The sequence below is a fragment of the Stegodyphus dumicola genome, chromosome 8 (assembly GCF_044657685.1).
Source record: "Stegodyphus dumicola isolate Sdum_Otavi_A_Nest chromosome 8, ASM4465768v1".
NCBI classification, from domain to species: Eukaryota; Metazoa; Arthropoda; class Arachnida; order Araneae; family Eresidae; genus Stegodyphus; species Stegodyphus dumicola.
In genome coordinates this window covers 153,616,095-153,637,711 of record NC_140775.1, presented here as the reverse complement: position 1 = coordinate 153,637,711, position 21,617 = coordinate 153,616,095, and the positions used below count along the sequence as shown (strand labels likewise).

At 32.0% G+C, this 21,617-nt stretch overlaps 1 protein-coding gene across 4 annotated transcripts in view; it reads left to right on the top strand.

The window, feature by feature from the left end:
• dgo (ankyrin repeat domain containing protein 6 diego) overlaps positions 1-21,617 on the top strand; it is a 267,914-nt gene that overhangs the window by 48,469 nt on the left and 197,828 nt on the right. The window contains exon 1 of one of the 4 annotated variants that reach the window (XM_085822602.1): positions 15,956-15,975. The exons of 2 other annotated variants lie outside the window; for them this stretch is intronic. The gene's annotated coding sequence lies outside the window, so the exon portion shown is untranslated. Of the gene's footprint in view, positions 1-15,955; positions 15,976-18,676; positions 18,698-21,617 lie in introns of those variants that run through there. One more of the 4 variants, XM_085822600.1, reaches the window with a different exon arrangement.

Genomic DNA, 21,617 nt, shown 5'->3' with positions numbered 1-21,617 from the left:
CCTTTGGAAACTAGAATCAAATTCGATTCTGGTTCCCGATTTCTGTGTTTTAAATTTGTTAATAACTTTTGGAAACTAAAGAGGCTTAATGGCTTCCTCGAATTGGATCATCAGCACAATTTTAGAGGCCAGACGCTCTCATCGCATTTTAATGAACATTTTAAAGGCAACACTGCTAATAATTGAATACAAGAATAAGTTTTGCTGTAAGTATTATAAAAAAGCTGCATGCAAATGGATGTAAATAATTTAAATATGCAAAAAAGGATGAACGAATTTTAAATGTCAACTGAGAAACTGCAGATGTTACGAAATTCAACTTTTAAACTGCCAAACAGGGCAACCTGGCGACAAAATTTTTACAATTTAGGGAACTGAGCATCAAAATTTAGGAATATCAAGATTTTTAGCGCAAAGGGGCGTTAGTCCAGAAGAGCTTATTAGTCTCGAAACGGCATTCTGCATCGGTTCGCTATAAATATTCCTTTCACTTTTGAAATTGTTGCCACCAAATATTATCGCCCTTTATTATATATAAAGGAATTAAATTAAGAATCTGCATGAATGTATGTGCTTTTCTCGCACTGTGAAGAAGCAACGGTATCTAGAGCAACCGAATTTTGAATAGCGTAATCTTCCACCCGAATATGGGCACCTGAAAGCCCGAATTTGGAATTCGTTTTATTGTCTGTTTCATATTTTATAAAACATTAACAAATTTTTGATTAGCAAACTCAACGATTTAAAAGTGAGCAATGGCAATACTGTACGGAAAAAATCATTTTTATCTCCAGCGCGCGAGTGTTTTGGCTTTCGTGTTTCGCTTTGGTGCTTTGGGTGTTTTCGCAGATTTTTCTCATATGTAATAAATATGAGAGAGCTTCCGATAAAAAGAAATCCTCCCTGGGTATGCTTGATTTATTCTTTTGCCACTAGAGAGCCTTGATGTCTTAACAACAGTAAGAAAATAACACTTTAAAGAAAAATTTTAAAAATAGCATCACTAGAGCAAATTTACATTGCAGAACAAAAATGTTGTTCATTCAAAGAACGCACTTCGTAACGCCCAACAGAATGTAAACAAACGTCAGAAATGTGACATCATGTGGGCGGAGTTAATGGTGACCCTCACCTGGATGCATATAAGCAAAATGTACACTGCTAGGACAACGGCTTAAATTTGGCCAATGACAGTTCAGATGAGGGTCACTATTAACTCCGCCCACATGATGTCACATTTCTGACGTTTGTTTACATTCTGTTGGGCGTTACGAAGTGCGTTCTTTTGAATGAACAACATTTTTGTTCTGCAATGTAAATTTGCTCTAGTGATGCTATTTTTAAAATTTTTCTTTAAAGTGTTATTTTCTTACTGTTGTTAAGACATCAAGGCTCTCTAGTGATAAAAGAATAAATCAAGCATACCCAGGAAAGATTTCTTTTTATCGGAAGCTCTCTCATATTTATTACATATGAGAAAAATCCGCGAAAACACCCAAAGAGCCAAATATAAGATTAATATAGGTGTTAGTGCTGTTACTCAAGTTCTCAGATCACTATATTCTTCTTCCAGATGATGATAGTAATTATTATTGTCAGTTCGTTTCCCTTTTTAGTATCAAGAAAAGTCGTCTCTAAAAAGGTATAAAAAGAGGAATAGGGCTAAAATAAGAGCTGGTACGTTAAGGTTTATAGTGTCCAGAATCCTTCATATTTCTGTGAGGAAAGGGAGCGTTACTTATCCCTTATAAAAGCTTTAAAGTAATTATAAATTCCCCACAGATATTTCAGTGTCTGTTTGAGTAGCTCATACCAGCACGAAGCAGCTATTAAAAGATATTTATTTCCTGTTAAGTAAAGATATACCATAATAAATAGCTTATAAATTTTAATTAATTAATTTACATTTATAAAACTAGCAAACTGAACTATAAAAAAGCATTATGTAAATGCACTTCAAAAAGCACTCATATGATATACCCAGATTTTCTACGTGCACCTGTAAGTCATTGTATAGAAAGAGGATTGGTATTAAAAAATATGAAATTTAATCATCATGTTACAGCTTGGAAAACTGAGCGATTTGAAACCAATACACAATTTAAAAGCAAAGAGTCACATTTGTGATACCTGTTAAATATGTGCTGCTTGAAAATACTTGATGAAGAGAAAAAACTGTAATTAGACTTGTTTTACCTTAATGAAAAGATATCTGAGAAGCAGTTAAGTAATTGATAGATCTTGGTGACGTTAAGAATACAGAAAAAGAAGTATAAATAAATAACAGAAAAAATAAAGGACAGTAAGAAAAGCATCGTTGTCTGGAAGAAATGAAAGAAATTTATTCCAGTATGGTGACAGGCAGGATGCTTACTGTGTGATCAACTGATTGTTCCATCCAACAGCTAGCAGCACTTTAAAGCTAAATAAAAAATCATGCATAATCATTTGGAATGATAAAGTGGTGTATCGCATCAGATTGCATATTTTATTTATGGGCAAGCAAAATTTGCCTTGAAAAAATCTCCAACCCTCCTTCTGAACAAAATTAATTAAGAAAATTGCAATCAGTTTAACTGTTTTTAAAGCTTTAAAAGTGTAAAATATTAAAAAAAAAAAAATAAATTCAGTAGAAATTGCGTTACATATAACGTTAGAAATCTTTATGATTCCAACATCAATCCACCTAGAATTAAAAGTTCTACAAAATAATACATAAAATAACTTATACAAACGCAATAAATAGGCGTAAATTAAAATTCTTACAAAATATATCCTAAATAAACACACAGTTCACATACAAGCAAATAACCACAAATATTTATACAACTTGCAAAACTATTTGAATTAGAGATTCAAATTCTTCAAATAAAAGTTTAATTGATACCTGTATAAATCGCGCGTCTTCTACATTTGTGAGGAACTGGTACTAACTGGATAAAATTCTTCGACTTTGCTAGTATTCTAGCCATTGCTTGCTCTGCTTTATCTCCTTTAAGAATAGCTGCTTTAGTCGCCACAGCGAAGGGAGATTGAAAATGTTTTAGTTACAACGAAGATGTAAAATGTTCGTAGCTGAATACTCTTTAAATTAATTGTAATTTAATTAATAGTGTGTCTAACTGATAATTGCATTACTTGGTTACATTATTAAAAAATTAAAGATGAGATTTAAATTATTAAGAAGTGCGTTTGTTGCTTTTAGATTTCTCAATTTCCTAACATTTTGATTTAACATTTCCAATGGTATACTTAGTTATCTCTTTTATTTCAATGATTTCTGTTCGATTCTTGTTGATGAAACGATACCATAAAATCTTTCAATATCCTATCACTAAATGCATCTTGCAATCATTAAAATGACATAGAATTTGCGACTTCCTCCAGTATCTATTCAGTTCTTAGAAGTGAAATGTAGGTATAATTGGTTTTCCAATTGTCTCCCCCCCCAGTAATCCCGAAATCTTGATTATTATTATTATTTTTGTATATACCATGTTCTATATTTATTATAATAATTTGAGATTGTTATTTTGTATATGGTTGTAAATATTTAATTTTTATAAAAATTACTACCTACTAAAATCTGGAAATTTTATCCCGCTTGAGATGTATAACAGCTCTTAGGGAAAATATAATTAACTATAAATAGCCGAGAAGAAAACAGAGATAAGCCGAATTTCTCCTTAACCAGCGAAGATTATTGAAGATTACCAAAATTGCTCATAAACCATAGACACAGTACTAATCAATAACCAGCAATCTCAGTAATGGAATAGTTTGTAATAAACAAAGTCTGAACTGGCTGACAGCCAGTCACAATCTTAAAGGACTAGCCAAAGAAGAAGATAACCATCTCTAGAAACATTTAGACAGCTCTTAGAGTTCCGAAAATGAGTTTTCTAGAAACTTCCAAAACACTGCGAAATTGGTAATAAATCGCCATATATCGTCAAGAATCAGGAGGTGGTTCTATCCGGTTTTTCTTGAGCTGTCTTTACGATTCCAACATCAATCCACCTAGAATTAAAAGTTCTACAAGATAATACATAAAATAACTTATACAAACGCAATAAATAGGCGTACATTAAAATTCTTACAAAATATATCCTAAATAAACACACAGTTCACATACAAGCAAATAACCACAAATATTTATACAACTTGCAAAACTATTTGAATTACAGATTCAAATTCTTCAAATAAAAGTTTAATTGATACCTGTATAAATCGCGCGTCTTCTACATTTGTGAGGAACTGGTACTAACTGGATAAAATTCTTCGACTTTGTTAGTATTCTAGTCATTGCTTGCTCTGCTTTATCTCCTTTAAGAATAGCTGCTTTAGTCGCCACAGCGAAGGGAGATTGAAAATGTTTTTTCTGAAAACTGCAAGTGAAAAACGTTCAGCAAGGTTTTATCAGTAAAAGGCCTCAATTTCAAGATCTTTCATGCGCCAGGGAAACTTCCATGTAAAATATACCACAGAAGCAGTTACTGGAGTGTGCAAACTGGTCCAACGTTCATTTATCAATTTTGCTACATCTGCGATATGAGACGGAACCGTAGACGGTTCATCTCTCTTCAGAATCTGTTGTCGGTTCATCAAGCATCAACGGGGGTTGAGAGCCATTCTGCAGAAAAATAATTTCTCTTCATGATTTTATTTTTGAAAGACCTTGTCTTCGTGCTCGGCGTGGGTGCTATTATAATCTACAGAGGTGAAATGATGAATGATGTTTATGACCCCAAAATATCACAAGACATTAAAGTGATTTCTTTCTTTTTACTTGTCTTAGAAGGGACTGAATATTTTTAGATAGATTTTTAGATAGTAAAGTGAGCGACCATTAAATAGATAACACCAAGATAACAAACATTCGTTTCGTGAGTATTTTATATTTTAACTTGTAAGCAATTGCAAAAGTACACGGTTATTTACAATTCTGTAAATCATCTTCTATCTTTGCTTCAAACTTTGACTGAGAAACTTTAGCAAATGGTCTGTATGATAGTGAGTCTGTCTTGCTTAAAAAAAGAAATTATCCCTTTATTCTTTCAATTATGGCATCGACCATATTTTCCAGTACGTCCAGAGTAAATGTTGCCAACGATGCATAAATGTCTTTGGTACACACTGAGCATTTACGAAATGTGTAAATCATTTCACAAGTTTATCTCTATTTTAGTACAGTAAAATTTAATATCGATTACATAGTTTATTTGTTATAAAATGTTTGAAACGCTTATGAATAAATCTGCGTATTTATGAAGAGTTAATGCTGCACGAATAAGTCTGAATTTTTTTGAACAATTCTCTCCATTTATAAATTATTTTATCTGATTGGTTACTCTTTTGTTATAACGACTTAATAAAGGTTTTACCTTCAAAGAATCCCCCAGATTTTAATTGAGCTGAAAAATGCTTATTTTTTAAAGTGAAGTCTCCCAAATTAATTTCTTAACAAAATAATTTTAATCCGACTTAAATATAGATCAGCGTTTCTCAATTTTATTTCTGTTGGAGGACCCCTTGAGGTATTTTCTAGAAAAAGTAGAATCCCTGCATAAAAGTATTGTCATAACTACTGAAGAGTTCATGCGTAAAAATTTGAAGCAACTTCTGATGTGCTTTCAGAGACGTTAGAATAATTTCACATGAGCAGAATGAGACTTCGTTCATTTGCGATAATGATCTGCAGCTATAAAATGTGTTAACGGGACATTAAACTGATAGCAAATGGATCTCTGTATTAATCCAATAATTATTGTTAATGTTGAAAATGAATGTTAAAATTTTTTTTATTTTTCTCTCGATCTATTTCTTTTGTTCAGCACATTACCCTATTTTTATTTATTTCCTTCTTATTGCAAACGATAATTGTATCGTACTTTTAGAATCAGATGAGTGAGTCAAATTTTTATCAAGCAACAACTGAGTATTGAATCATTCGAAAATCCGTTATATCTTATGTCTATGATCCAAAAGAAAACTTTTTTCCCAATATAAACGTCGTTAAAAACGGGAGGGGACCTATATAATCGCTGCTGTAAATAACCTGAGGTTGATTATTATAAAACATTATTTGCTACATACATTTGATTATTTTATTTCCCATTTTGTTTTATTTATTTATTCATCAATTTTTATCATCAAAGTCTCTTATTCTGTTTGTGATATTGATATATTAAGAGGTGCTTCTTATAATCAGTGACGTCTTAAGAATCGAAGAATTATGATGTTAGATTCCAAGTGTTGTCTCGATTGGAGAAAAGAACTAGTTTTTAGAAAGGGGAAAAAAAAACAAGCAAGTAAAGTTCCCTTTTTATAGCACACTATAGGTATTTAAAGGCTTTTCATGCAATTCAATCCCTAGCAAGTCTTTCCAGCGATGCTATTGATACTGCCAATTTAAGTCAGATATTTCCAATGACCCCTATATATCTAATTTTTAATTTTTATAAATATTCGCATCATCAATGTGATTAAAATAAAAGAGATGTCCAGTTTGACATTTTATTATAGGTTATAGAATAATCGCTTGTTCTCCGCTTAGCGCCATTTTGACACATTCTTAAGTTTACTTTCTTCTTTTCCTTTTCAAAATGCAGCTTCTAATCAGATTGAACAATTACGATTAAATTCAATATTGCATTATCGCTATCAGTTAATTTATTTTTGTAATGGTATTAGGAATTAGATATCTTCAGCGGGAGTGGATGTCTGAAGATCATTATTTTAAGGCCAATAAGAACTCGTCTCTTTCATTGAATTAATGAAATCTTGAGTAATAAAAAAATTGTAGAAGAATGCGAGTTCTGCGTGTGGATGATGACAAATGTGCCACACCTACAAGAGAATCGTGTTTCGAAATTGTTTTCGGTCCCTAGAATTACCCCAAAAACCTATTAAATGTTCAAAAGAATGGATGGGTATCAGCGGTAGATTAGTGAAAGGAGGTTGTGCATGATCGTAATGGTAAGTTGGCACGAATGCGGAATGCTTTTTGTTTCTGTGATACGTGATAAAAAAAAAGTGGCCGCTTTTCGAATTGCTTTTTAGGTGCATCGAATAGCTCGTGAACGATGCTGTTACTTCTTTCGTTTTTTTTTTATCCTCCTGGCTGGATAGGATGAATTTTGCTCTGTAGAACGAGTAATAAAAAGGCTATATAAGAAAAGTAATCACATTAGAACTCTCTTATTTGCCCAAAATACTGTATTTGCAATTTTTTGCCCGAGTTATGTACATATTCCTTTTCAAGCATTGCTGAGGCGCGAAATGATATCTGAAATAAAAGCAATGCGTTTTTACCGAATGTGAATGCCCTGAATATGAATGTTGGCAATGTTTTATTAGTTTAAATTTCAAAGCTCCATGGTTAGCGTGCTTAATCATAGAGTGATTCTGCGGCCATAAAATAAGAAAGATTTGTCCGTATTAGACATATATTAGCTTTACCGTAATTTCTCATGTAAATGTGTGGAGACTACTAGGTTATTTCGATGCTGGAGAAGTGAAAAATGAGCAATGCCCTCGCCGAGAATCGAACCACTGACCTCTCGAATATGCGCCGAGCGTGCAGACCACTACACCACGAAGGCACGCTAAGAAGACGGGAAATATACCTTATAAACGGTTTAAACGTTTCTCATACATGTATTTCTTCTTGCTTATTTTATAATTTTTTTGATAATTAATTTATATAGTATATCAGAATGTTAGTTAATTAGACGGAGCTTCTGCTAAACCAGTTTGGTGATATATAACGACTAGTTGAAATTTGACGCCTGTGTTTCATTTTGATTTGACTTTAACTGATTACTTTCACTGACATTCTCATCTAAAGCACCATAATTTTATCAGCGAATCAACTATGCATTAAGCAAGGTAAAATTTCTCCAATTTAGTAGAAGTATGTTGCAAACTGAATATGGCAACAAACTCAAGGGCTGTCATCTGTCTCCGGTTGGATGTTTTTGTAAATAACTTTCTAAGAGTAACTGACTCATATAAACCTTGTGCTTCACGTTACTGTATTAAATCGAAAGATAATTATGTTGTGAAACATTCGAAATCCAATACCTCAATCGATGCTTACCAAGCTATGTGAATAATAGTTGCCCTGGGACCATAATGTAACATAACGTAAAGTAACGTGACAGCAACCGATGGGGAAAAAAAAGGGAGACTAAATTGTAAACGTTTCTAATGTTAAAAATCCTTATTCAGGAACGAAAGAGCACTTTATTAAAATGCATGCTATAGATTTGTTACCACTGTAGGGAAGCTGCGAAGTACAGTCTTTTTCCTTCCGTTTTATAGTCCACGTTTCTGACTAATATATGCAGTAATGTATTCTGAATGTAAATGAGATACTTTGAGAAAATAAAAACGAAGTAAAGCAAAATACTTTGCTGTGCACGCAAAAGAAACTATCTGCACATTCCTGTAAAATTGCTGTTCTTTCTTGTTTTATTTATTTAGAAGTTAATTAAACATTCTGCTTCAGCTTTTTTTTATCTTGCTTTATGATTACCCTATTAAGTATGTGATACCGGTTTGAATAATATGCTAATTATACATATATTTTAAAATTACATGTCTTAGAACTTTCATTTGGAAAATTTTCTGTTCCTTTCTAAATAGTATGTGCTTAGAAATCTATCCAATTATGAAATTGTGGAGATCGCTTGCACTTTTTTTATTTCAGAGCGATTGAGATGGATCCTTAAATTTATATGTAAATTGAATTAAGCTATATCATAGCATTATACATTCTCACTGAAAATTAGTTTGTTGTTATTACTGCAGGTGGTATTAATATTTTGTGAATATTTTATGTGAAATGAGGGGATTTGTTTTTAATCCGGAAATTTTTTTTTCCTAATTCTAAGATTTGCCTAATTTAAAAAAAGAATGTAGTTATAGTTCACTGAAAATAGTATTTCTGCTTCGTTGAAGAAAACTAAGACTTAGTGGCTTCAATCCTTACTATTTCCTTATCTCTATTATTATTTGCATGCGTTATCTATATTTTTATACTGCTTTGTTTTTCGTATAAATTTCTGGGTTAAAGCGTGTCACTATTAATTGCAGTAATTGTATTTCCGTATTCTTAATCTAAAATACTAGTTACAAATTATTTTAAACTTTGAAAGGTAAACAATAATTTCAAAATTAAAGGATAATTACAGAGGGTATTTACACATTTTTAAGAACGATTTCGGGCGGTTAGAAATCAAAATTTATTATTAAAAATAAATTGTATTATTAAAAATAAATAAATAAATAAATAATACTGGTTTTCTTTTTTCATTTCCTCTCTCTCTCTCTTCCATCCATCACGCCCCTTATTTTAAAAGATTGCAAAAAATCAGTTATATGCTTTTCGGAAATTTCAAGTCAATAGATTTTGAGTTTGAGTTTTATAGACAACAAATCTGAAGAATCTGTAATTATTTTATTAACAACATATTTTCAGATTAAGTAATTTTAAATGTTAGATACATAATAATTAAAGGAAATCCTCTCAAACTGATGAATTATGTCAGAGATTCTAAATAAATTTCATTTACGAAATTATTATCCAGTTTAGTCGGCAGTTAAAAAAAAACTGATTCTGCAAAGATTAATTCGATGTATGTGAGATAAGGCGCAAAAAATATATAAAAGTGGCTTCAAAATTAAATGAAAAGATTTAAACCAAAATTTGGAAAAAAAAAAAAAAAAAAAAAAAAAAATCACGCCTAGAGTACTTATTTTGGAGAAATGGTATGACAAATTTATCAGCTGGGGACCTTTCTGTCTTTTTGCATACGGCACACCTATAAACTCTCTTTCATTATCATAGATGTCTGAAATGCTTTTCATATTATCATATTTATAGGGTTGTCGATGAAAGCTGGACAGCTATTTCAAAAAACGTTAGTCGAGCTCTTCAGAATCTCATTCTGAGTTTTGTTTTCTACGAAGTACCACCCATGGAAATAAATAGAGCATTTATTTTGCGTTCACTACCTTATTCTTTGTTCTTTAAACAGAACAAAAAGAATTGTGCCCATAACCATTCTTGCATGGTTAGGGCACAAAAAGGTCGAAAGAGGAGCACGTTAAACACCATGGAAGCAAGAACGCCCAACCAAAAAGCCATCTGCAGAGAAAAGGTCTCGCAAAAAATAAGATTTCAAAAATTGAAGTTGGTAAGAAACAACATATAACATACTAACTAAACTCGCCGAAGAACAAATGTTGGAGATACCAAAGCCAACTAAATTTATGTAATTTGCATTGATTCTTGTTGCTTTAGTGTCTTCAAGAACATGTAGCATATTTGGAGGCATTAATTTGATGTATATGATTTTTATCAACTTTGGTAGAAAACATGTTACAGAATGTATGTTCTACGAAAATACTGAAGCTTAGAGATTGCGTAATGTGCATCCCTCCTTTTGCGTATGTATTGCCTAAAAAAAATTAAACAATTTTTGTAGCTTAATTGTGGTTCAATAAGTCTGATTTTGAATATTTTATCTCAATATCGATCACTTGCTAGCGACAAAAAAAGCAAATTTAATCCTTTTAATATTTTACTGTTTATACATGAGCGTCATTATTCTCGTTAGAACTTCATAAGAAAAGACGTGGAAAGGTAAAATGATATTGCATTTCTTTATGTTTTTGCAAGTCATCTAAGGAGACATTCAATTCAAAAAATGACTTTACTCGGCAGTTTAACATATCCGCTAAAGTAATCATTACTTTTAGAAATGATTTCGCAACAATTTATCCTTACGAAACGGTAATGAGAATCCTTTGTAGTCGAGAATAACGACTAATTTATGTGTCTTACTTCTTGTTCTTTCCGAAATGACGAGCGTTAATTGCAGTCTTTATTTGCGCTGAATGTAGATTTCTGTCTTTCTCTTAAATTTTCTTCTTTTTCACTTTATTTTTTATATGTACTTTTATTAAAATTGCTAATTATTTCAGAATATCGTTACTAATTAGGAAGAAATGAATGTTTTTTTTTTTTTTTTTTTTCTTTTATCCTATTTTGCACTACATGAATAAACGGCATACACAGATTTGAAACCTGCAATTTGAATTTATTTTTTTAACTGTTTTTCTGTACTTTTTGCATTTAGTTTTGGCTTCCATTAAGTAAAATCATATTTCCATCGTCGCAAATATGCATGATATTATATATTTTAGAGACTATTTTTTTAAAGTTAGGACGAATTCTAAATTTTTCATTAAATGCGAATTCCAAACAAATTTTCACTCTCTGCAAACTTTCAAGTATTGAAATGAAGTAAAGGGGAGAGAGAGAATCAAGTCTAGAAAATTTTTTGTCTGTGTTTAATGAAAAGCGAATTTGAAAACACAGTTTAAAAAAATGCATCTATATTTATATGAAGACATTAAATTAAAGTTAATAAATGAACTACATAATTAAAACTCTTAAATCTTGAGGTATTATTCTACATACGAGTATTTAAATAACAATTCAAATTGTTTACATTTAAAATAATTAATTAAGTATGGAGGAAAACGTACTCTTTCAAGAAATAACATAGTCGATAAATGCTAAACATGGAACGCTTAATACTCTCCAGAACGTTAAGAGTATGGGGCCCTTGAAGTGATATTGGTAATTCGCGTGCATTGATATTGGAGCAATAACTTTTTTTTTAATGAATACTTTTATTATATGTCAGTACTAATCTTTCCTAAGTTCTGAGTAGAAATATTTGTTTTATTGTATTTGCCCAGAAGAGCTATTAATTTCATTTTCAGATTTTGCGTTGGTTCACTACGTTTCACTTTTCAAATTGTTGGCAACAATTTGAAAAGTGGCAATTTGAAAAGTGAAACGGCGTTTCACTTTTCAAATTATTGCCAGCAAATATTAGAGCCCTGTATTGTACTTAATTAAACAATGAAGAATATGCGTGAGTGTATGTATGTTTCTGGTACTATAAAAAACAACAGTACCTAGAGCCATCAGATTTTGAATAACGTAGTCCTCCCCTCGAATACGGGCATCTGGAAGCCCAGTTTGGAATATGGAATTTGTAAAACTTTAAAGAATTTTTGATTAACAAACTCAACGATTTCAAAGCGAGCATTCGCAACAGCCTTTGGAATAAAATATTTTTTATCTCCAGCGCGAGAGACTGTGTATCGGAAATTCTAAAGGTATCCAGCTTTAAAATTGATTTGTGATATTGCTGTTTTTTTTTTTTTATTTTTATTTTATTTTAAGTGCGAAGAACATGATATTTAATAAATAAAGGTAATACACAAAATGAAATGGGGGGAAACACTTTTGGACGTAATTTAAAATATGAAAGCTTTCAGATTTTTTTTTTTTTTTTTTTTTTTTTTTTTTTTTTTTTTTTTACTTTCTACTTTCTGAAATCGTAATTACAGTAAATAAGGCTGGCTTTCAGCGTTAGTAGTTTCCATAACTTTTTTCAGCTGAACAGAATATCGTATCTTTCTTTCCTTTCTTCAAAGGAAATGGTGAATAATGTTGTAGCGACTCATCGATTGCAGCGCCAGTTTTAGAAGATGAATAGCTGCCAAGAAAAAATGTTCAAATACGTACCTCCTACTATGACTCTTCCTTCGTCTGGAGAGCAAGTTTATTCGACACCGTCCGTAACCTTTACGTGAGACACAGAGACCAATTACTTTAACAAGTCTTACATGTTAATTTAAATTTTTGTGTCTTGTACAGTGTAACTAGTGGTTGAAATGTTTTAACTATGATAGCATTCAAGAAAGCAAAGGAAGCTATGAGTAGGTTTTTAATAAGATAGATCTTAAAGGAGATCGGAATTTTTCTCTTTACTTAAACTGTGGAAATACTGGAAATTAATGCGACTTATTTTACACCGTTTCTAAAGTTTTTATACTTATCTTTCGCATTTTTTAATTAGTAGTAAATTTGTATTTAAAAATGTAAATAACACTCTTCTTTATAAATGTTTATCGAATGAACAACCATTTGTGAATCATAAGGATACAACTCGAGTATGTCAAAAGAAGATTTTAGGTTGGCAAGGAACTTATACAGAATGTTTCTTTTAAACTGTGTGTTAATAATCAATTTCCGTGATTTTGCGGCACCTTTTAATAGAGAAAAACGCGTGTCTGTTTAATAAATCGTTAACTGTTTACCAATTTGACACAGAAAATATTTATTTAAATTATTGTTTTTCAAATTTTATGTAATAACTCGGTTCTTGAATAGCTGGAAAGGATTTTCAAAATGATGTGTTCTTAGAGGGGAAAATGTATTATTTATCATAAGTAAATGTTTTGGATTATTTGTGATATATTTTAACTTTCTTGATGAGAAAACCAGAGGAAAAATTCAAATTAATAAAATTTCAAATGAAAATTATTTGATAATATCAGTAAAGTTTATGAATATGAAATGGAAAATTAATTCATTAAGGAAGCAGTCCACTAGTGGCTGAGTGGATAAGATTGCTGAACTCTGGTAGTTCAACCTGGCTTTGAAGGGGTTGACTGCATGAGTATTTTTGCAATATTTGCCATGTGTAGCTTGAATACGAACCTGTTTTCCTTATTAAGTCCTTTCTGCTAAGTAAGGAACTTTCGTGGATTTAGCTATAATTAATTAAGCAAACATATATTAAGGAAGAATTATCTGTGAACTAAATAGATGAAAAAAAACCATCAGTGACCAAATGGATAAAATCGCTAAACCCTGATAGTTTGTCCCTGGTTTGATTTCCTGCAAACAACCTGATACCTGTGATATAACATATTTTCCCTTGGAAAATTCTTAACGAAAGATCCCTCCTAAGGTAGCTAGTCTTCGTGTGTTTTTACGTAATCAATTAACCAACCAACCCAAACGAGAACATACCGGAGAAAAAATGCTCAGAGTTTTCTTTCTCATGTAAGTTATATTTATGTAGCTAATATGAGAAAGGAAATTTTAAATAACAATTCTAAGCTTCAATTTTATTTTTTATTCAAATCAGGTAACACAGTTCGTTTATTTTTAAAGACAACGTCACAGTTCCGTAGCGTGTCACCGGCTCTTCACACTTCATAAAGAAAGGAACGTCGATAAACTTCTTAAAAGTACATTCAACTGCTTTGATAAAATGTGTCTAAATGTGTGAAATTTATTCAGAATCTATACCTTTTGACTGTACGAATTGCCATATTGTAGTTATTATTGCGTAAATATTTGTTTCCAAAGCAAAATGATAATAGCCTAAAAATTTGGTCTGAAAATATGCGTAGGATCACCGCAAATACTGAATATAAATTAAGCAATTATTTCAATGAAAAAAAATACAGAATATTCAGCAGGATATTTGTTATTCCCTGAAAAAGAAAGAATAATGTAGGATTTCCTCCTGGGCGGATAGAACTTTCCTACGAAACTATAAGAGTTTTGAGTAATTTCAAGCTGACTATCTTCTCTTTTCTATCTGGTTGCTAGATTTTTTTTCGACGGCTAAAACTGGATTTCAGAGTATATTTTTAATTAATTTCCTTAATTAGCAGTTTATATTTTGTTCTATGATGCCTAATCCTATCATGTAATTCATTTATGAAAGAAACTATCATAGTACTAATGATATAGTGTTACAAATTGCCCAGCTGCGGTAAGATAGCTTCCCCGCAGAGCGGGTTTGGCGTTACCAGAAAAATACAAGGAAGGGCATGATTGCCAGATTTGGCGCGTAATCATCCATTTGGCGATGAAATTGACGATATGCGATAGATGGAGCGAGAACATTTTAAAACGAATTCTTACCGGTCTTCCCGAGAATGTTCTCTAAGACAGGTCAAAAGCTATAAATACTCTGCCTGTACGCGGAGTAGCAGTTTGTCGTGAAGAGTATGTTGAGTTCAGTAGTAATGTTCTGAGTTCAGAGATTAGCTTGAGAGCGACCGAACCGAGTCGGGAGCTGTACTTCAGTAATTCGCGTTGAAGGTGTCTTCACCATTGTAACCTGAAGGCTGTGTTGCTGATTGTTTCAGCGTGTTTATCGTACTAATGTTTCGACAACTGTAAACGTGTCTTTGGAACTCTACTGTGTAATACTGCCGAATCAATTGTGTTTTGATTCTTCATCAACTGTTATCATCAATTACTCCAAATCCGCGAACCCGTAGAACGCAACAATACTTAGTTTCTGGTACAAACTTAAGCTGACGTCGTATACAAGATGTTTCCAAATGATTACGTGCCCACGATTCCAGTTTAAGAAGCTAAGTAAGTAAAATTGGCTTTGAGACTACAATTAGGTTTTATTGGTTAGTCTCCCAATGTGTGATTTAAATGCCAGCGAATTTTTCCTCGAAACTATCACTCAATTTAGGTAGATGCTAGCGTCTATGCCGTATTTAGTCAAACAAATGGGTTTAATAATTTGGTCACGTATTGATTTTCATAAAAATATATCTTATTTAAATTTTGATGGGAAACTTACACAAAGGACACTTTAAAGCCTTGAAAGATAAGTAGCAAGTTGCTTCTTATCCTTCAAATGGTTTTGTAATAAGCAAAACAATCACTGAAAAACCTCTTAAAAGTATATGACTCAAATCACTTTCTTTTGAGAAGGAGAATGCGTGGGCAAACTCTTGGATGAAATCCATCTCTCGATAAACCTTACATGAATAAAGCCGTAATTATTTGGGTGAAATTTTGACTGTAATACTTTTCACCTCTTCTGGAAAAAATAATTTACCTTTTTTTCTCTTTCGTACATTAAATTTGAGTTTTAATTTTGTTTTATACTGCATAGTAAATAAAAAATTTTTTCCCCCTTTTTTTGCAGGTAAGAAATTTAACATTTTCCTGGTGGTCTCAATATTTAATGCATAAAGAATATTCCATTTCAAGAGAAATGGCTATAACAGTTTGTGAATAATATGTAGTAATGAACTTAAAAGGAGCTCGCCAAGGCTCACGTAAGTTTTTTCTTAAACATAGTGCAGATCACTCTTCTTTTGTTTGCTTATCTATTTATTCCAATAAAAATGCGTGTCATTATCATACTGCTTTGATATACATGACTTACATGAATGTTACTAACTTCGTATATTAGTCTTCTTCTTCTTTTTTTTATTATTTATTTATTTATTTTTTTTTTTTTTTTATTTTTTATTTTTTTTTATTTTTACGTTAATTTAAACAATTTTTCAGCACGATGAACAGTAGTCAGTATTTTCACTAGTAGATCTTCAAATAGGTTAGGTTAGGTTATTTAATTTCGGCAAAGCCTCGAGGGCTATCTGCCTAAGGGCAAGGATGCCTTCGTGGAGGACTTTCTAAGGGGAACTGGCTCGTATACACGTTACACATGGTGAAAACCACGAAAACGCCCATGCAGCCAGCCCGTTCGCGGGATTCGAACCTCGGACCGAACTACCAGTGTTCAGCGACGTTACCGCTCGGCTGCTGGTGGGCCTTCAAAAGATCTTCAAATAAGGCTGCTGTTTATTCTAAAGCTCTTCAAGAGGCTGGGCGAATGAAATTCGTAGTTGGATAGTTAGAATTAGGTATTAACAACACGAATGGCGTATTGTTGTGAGCTTCAGAGATTTTATAATTTAATTCTCTGCTTTCGAACTATATGTTTTTCGACACGTTATATTTTTAAGTAAAACTCATATATTTAGTAATCAGCTTTTTTTTATCTGTTTTGTTATGTTTTGTGTAAAACTGTGCCGCTGTGTCTCAGCTGAGAACGGCACGGGGAATGACGCAAATCTCTTGAAAATTTCGGACTGCGAGCATAGACAACGGTCCGCAAAGTAAATTACCTGTATCACCTCAAAAACGGTCAACAGTATCCTTCAACTCACCTGTACATTCATTTTGGGTCAATGTAACTGCATACACGGAATAGAAATAGTCATTATGGAACTTAGTGCGTATTCTCAGGTTATATGAAGTATTTATAAGATATATTCTCCTTCCTTCGTGGTGTAATTGGAAGAATACTTGACGCGGATTTGAGAGGATCAGGGTTAGTATCCCGGTGAGAGCACTGCACATTTTTCACTTCTCCTGCTTCAAAATGACTCTACATGTGGCACCCGAACTGAAAGGTGGTAGACAATAATTCATCACAACCAGGATTCGGCGATTGGGTCCCCAAATCGCCAGGCGCCCTTTAAAAGACGGAGTATATAATGTATTTTCTCCCTTCTTTTCGCATGCATTCATGATGTAACTGGAAGCTTACTCGACAAGTCCAGGATTCGAATCCCGGCGTGGGCACTGCACATTTTTCATGTCTCCAGCATCAGGAAACCTAACGACTCCTCTACAAGTTCATAGTCCAGCATGATGACCATAAATATAATGGTAGAGAATCGAGTGACCATATTACACATACGGTACAGGAATTAGGGCTGGCTATACGGTGTTGTCCGCTTCGGTGTACTTATACCCGAAATCTAATTTAAATAAGCGTTTTTAACCATGCTCTAGTTCTATATATAGTTCTAGAACATGATTAAAAATTTATTAATTAAACTTATTTAATATATTAATTGCTTATCAAAGATGCTTCCTATCCGGGATGCGAAAATATGTACATCCGGCGCTGAATGGTCAGAGAGTATTCATCGTATCTTTGTTTCCGTACTCATGTCTCTTTTCGACTCATTTATGTATTTTCTTGTATCTTTGGCTTCAAGATTCTAGACAGCGCATTTCTAATATAGAATAATTATTAGGTTCGATCATTAATGTTATGTTAGTGAACTGTATCAAAGCGTAAAAAAGGTAATTTCTATTATTTTAATGGAAATTGTGAAGGAATATTTCTTCATCGAGATAACCTAGTTTTCCTTTCGAACTGTAGGTCAACCGACATCTCAGTGGGGTTTTTGCATTAAACTCCGTCCCCCATTTCTCTTCTGTCTCGAGTCCAAATTTTCCAAAACCCACCTGCAGGTCCAATCTTGGAAATGGATCCATTAATAACTCCCGGCCTTTCCACTACTACGCGGCTATTATCCAGTCTGGCCGTGTATGGCCTTGTCGAAGAGACTTGTCGGAGTTCCAGTCTTGCCACTCACCATTCTCTCCATCCGTTTTGATTATTTATTTGTCTATTTTTCTTGCGATTTCTTAGCGGTTATATTTTCTTTAGAACGGAGCTATTCGCTCAAGATTTATACCGTCGCCATTTTGAGAGTAAAATTTGGTGGTACTAGATTGCAAGAAATCAACTATTGTTCTGGGCATAGAAATATACTAGTTTTCTATTGTTTATCACTCCTGTAAAATTGCAAGTTACCGGGAAGAAAAACGACTCTTAACTACAGTTGTGTGCTCAGTGTAAATAAAGGATTCGTGATATAGCAAAATTTTGTGCCTCAAGGATCTTGTCCGGTTTTCTTAGGATTTAAAACAATTTCGTCACAGTGAGGATGAATTGTAGAAACTATATGCGTCGTTAAGTTCTGAAATACCTTGTGGGGTTCTTCAGGCAGCATAAATTGCTGAGTTTTGTTGTTTAATTGCACAACAGGTTTTTGCGCAGTTAATATGGTATAGGAATCTGGGTTTGTCTACTCCTTGTATTTCATTTGCGAGAAAGTGAAGTTTGCACTTGCCATAGATTGCAAATCGTGACGTTCTTCATGTATGATGGATAAATTTCGTACTGCAGATATCGTAAGTAATGACACTAGTAATATGTTGTAGCATTTTGGGAACATGATGGGATTTTTCTAAGCATCTGGATAATATTTTTAATCATATACGTGTAATTATTATAAGAAGGTATACATTTTTTTGTGGTTGTGTAATTTAAATCTACTTTGAAGAATTCTGAATTTAGTACTGTATGTTTAATTCCAAGATACTGGAATTCCATAATAATCTGAGACTTATTACGAGTAAAATTCTTATAAAGGAGTTGAGTTTTAGTTTTAATTGAAAGCAGAAGTATTACACTTATGTAAATGGTTCATAATATTAACTATTTTTTTGCAATAATTACAATTTGCTCAGTCATATTTGTTACACGAAAAGAACTTTTTAGTATTACCTAATTTACTTTTTCTTAAATCACTTTCTTTTTTTCATTTAATATACAATATTGATATTTATGTAATAGTTAAGAAAATTTAAAACTTTTTTTCAGCATATAAAAGTTAATATTTACATTTTGAACCCATATACACGCAACATATTATTAGTAGTAATAAATTACCATTAAATAAACTTTAATGCGGATAAAGAATATAAAAACAAACGACTTGTTTTACAAGAACGGTCGTAAAGACAACCGATATAAAGCCACCGGCTTTAATATAAAAAATGAATTTTCAAATGACAAAAATCTAAGGTTTACGCAATATAATCTTAAGGTTTACACAATCTAAGGTTTACGCAATATAATCTTAAATCTTAAGATTTACGCAATATATTAAAAAAAAAAAAAAAAAAAAAAAAAAAAAAAAAAAAAAAAAGATAGATGAGGGAAAATTATGTACTACATTTATATTTAAAAAGAAATTTCAAAAGCAATTTTCATGCATTTTAATGAGATAATGACGCAAAATTAAAGACAATAAACAAAATAAAAACTGCCTAATACAGGCAATAGTAAATAATACAATCAATATGCGTATATGTTAATCAAAAACAGTTTATCTTTATTTTCTACGTACATTTATTTATTTATTAAATGCGTATATGATGTACGCATATGCAATTTTGCAATTTGTAAAATTATATTTCTTAAGCATTTCCGAAATTTTTAGTTGTCATTTGGCATTTATGTCAAATAAATCTTTGATAAAATTTTAAATAAAATTTTGATGTTAGCGCTTCGAGACCACATTTGAAATTTATTGAACAATAGGCATTATTCCGATAGAACTATATTATTATTTTAGAGCCGTGTCTTCCATCCTTTCCTTTTGAACAACTTTTTAAAAACTTTTGATGCAACTCCCGGACCAAATTATTATAAAAGCAAAATCATTAGAATTGGTCCAAAAATTCTGTAATATATAACACATATATTCAGCACGATTCGAAAGTTCCCAAACTCTTATTTTCAGTATTATTTACTCTAATATTGAAAATATTAGCAACTACGAATGTTTAGAATAAATGTATTAATCTTCGGTGAAATGCTTATGCAGTGCGAAATATAAAAAATATAGTAAGCAGGATGCAGAAAGGAAGAATATGAGTTTGGTGTAAAAAACTGACTTTGCTGTATTGGAAACTTAACGATCTGCGGAACAACATAAACACATGATATTGATTTCAACATTTTTAGCTAAATAGCGAGTAACATATATTTGAGTACTGTATCATTTCCAGAATCTTCTGCAAAAGGAAGATGCTGAAAAATTCTGACTTAAATAAAAAATCTGGTCTTTAGATTTTTTTATATTACGCCCAAAGGGGCTTTTTTTTCCTATTTGCACTTATAGACGTTTCGAGAGCATTTGGGCTAATGTCCGTTTAGGCTAAAAATATTTAAAAACAGCATATCTTTAGAATTTTCAATAGACAGTCTTGCACGCTAAAGATAAAAATGTTTTTTTTTTTCGTACAGTGTTGCCATTGCTTACCTTGAAATCGGGGATTTTGTTAATAAACAATTCTTAAAATTTTACAAAATATGCAATAGACAATAAAACAAATTCGAAATTCAAAATCCAGTCTTCCAGATGACCATGTTCGGGTGGAGGATTACGTTATTAAACATTTGATGGCTCTAGATATCTTTGGTTTTTCACAGAGAGAGAAATATACATACATTCATGCAGATTATTCATTATTTAATTTCTTTAAATATATAGGGCGATAGTATTTGGTGACAACAATTAAAAAAGGGAAATTGTTAATTATTTAATTACTTAAATAGTATTTGGAAAAGTGGCAGTTTCGTAAATGTGAAAAGTGTCTGAAAGAAGGAACAATATCACGATGTTCCAGTAGCTACTTATAAGGGATACTTCTAGGAACATCTTAAAACTCGCAGAATTCGAAAAATTACTGCGTTGCTCTCGCACTGGTCCAATTTTACCATTTCTAAAAGATTTTCGGCCCACTGGTAGATAGGTAGGTAAAAGCGCTAAATGATAGTTTAGCTATGTTTCTCTTGGAATGTGTTTCTGCATGCGGTTTTCGCAAATATACAAAAACCGGGTACAGTGGACTTTACTGTTGCAGGAAAATACTACGTGTACAATATCTAAATAAAGGATGGTACAAGAATGGTAGTAGTGACTTGCCGTCAATACTGCCATGCTTATATGCTTATATATAGTATGAAGGAAGTTATGAAGACGTTCGTCATCGTTCAAAAGATTTCGAAAGGGAAAAAAATGAAAATAAGGGAAGACTTTTTGGCAATTAAGAAATATCATCGTGGAAAACGCTATGCCAAAAATATCACAAACAAAAAACATTGCAGAACTATATTTCTGCATGCTTTGGTTCCGAAACTACAAATGTCTGAGTACTAAACTTCCCAAAATGGAAAGTTACTTTAACCTATCTGCGCATAAGAAATTTCCTCTATTTTATTCTACAAAATGAACTTCTTTTATTATTCTTTTTCTTGTTT